The sequence below is a fragment of the Leptonychotes weddellii genome, chromosome X (genome assembly GCF_054177405.1).
Source record: "Leptonychotes weddellii isolate Sample4059 chromosome X, ASM5417740v2, whole genome shotgun sequence".
Taxonomy (NCBI): domain Eukaryota; kingdom Metazoa; phylum Chordata; class Mammalia; order Carnivora; family Phocidae; genus Leptonychotes; species Leptonychotes weddellii.
The window spans coordinates 16425591-16427016 of NC_138385.1; positions in this window are offsets into that span (position 1 = coordinate 16425591).

Here is a 1426-nt window from a genome sequence, read left to right on the forward strand (position 1 = left end):
GCTCAGAAGTTACATAGCAATCCGGGGTCGAGTCAGCTGGAATCCAGAGTGCCTAAAATGTTTTCCTTCATTCCGTAATTTCTTTTTTTTTTTGAATCCCTAACATGTTTAGGTTACAACAAAAAATTACAGTGTGATTTTTTTTTTTAAAGATTTTATTTATTTATTTAGAAAGACAGAGAACACAAGCAGGGGGAGGGGCAGAGGGAGATGGAGAGAATCTCAAGCAGACTCCAGTGCCCCTCCAGGGTCTCCATTCTACAACCCTGAGATCACGACCTGAGCCAAAGTCAAGAGTCCGTCGCCCAACCGACTGAGCCACCCAGGCGCCCCTACAGTGTGGTTTCTGCCCGTAGAGATTAATTGCAAGGATTTTTAGCGTGTTTTTTTTCTCTTTAATAATGAGAATATTCTTAGAGTTTCAGGTTAGGGTTTATATACTTTAGTCTCATGGGGAAACTCACCATGGACACCTCTGAGGGACACAGAGGGGCATAAAAAGAGATGGCAAGGGCAGGGAAATTATGTCATCAAAGCCTTTTCCTGTGTATACGTGCGTGCCTGTGCATATGCATTGGAGCAAGGAGTGGTGATATATAACGAAGGGAAAATACAAAAATAAGTGCAGTTAGGGTCAAGTACAAAGTCGCCATCAGATTAGGAAACAGGTAACATTGCTATTGAAAAAAATCTATTCTGAGAGGTGGTATATAGTGTGCTTAAGAACATGGACTGTGGAGGTGCTCCTGGGTGGTGTAGTCAGTTAAGCGATGGACTCTTGGTTTTGGCTCCGGTTGTGAGATTGAGCCCCACGTGTGATAGTGCCCCGCGTATGATCAAGCCCCAAACATATTAGCATGAGCCAAAATAAGAATTGTACTCAAATTGTTAAGAGACCAAGAAATGGAAAATGCATTTGGCAGAAACTTTTTTAGGCCTCAGTTTCCTCATTGTAAAAGGAAGAGAATTGGGCCATCTGTAAGGTTCTTTCCAGCACTGACATTTAATGATTATATAAAAAAAATTCTTAAAAAGCAAAATCTGAAACTCTCTGAACAGTTGTTTTATAGCTAAATAATAAATCTAAAGTCATAGTCAAACATGACCTTTCAGAAGGAAGGCAGCAGGGTTTCTGTGAGGGAAAATCACGTCTGACTAATCTATTAGCGCTCCTCAAGAGAGTAAATAACATATGGATGAGGAAGAACCAGGGGATATAATTTACATAGACTTAAGGGCGCCTGGGTGGCTCAGTCATTAAGCATCTGCCTTCGGCTCAGGTCATGATCCCAGGGTCCTGGGAACGAGTCCTACATTGGGCTCCCTGCTCAGCAGGGAGCCTGCTTCTCCCTCTCCCTGCTTGTGCTCTCTCTCTGATAAATAAATAAAATCTTAAAAAAAAAGAAATGGAGGGTAAGAAAAAGTG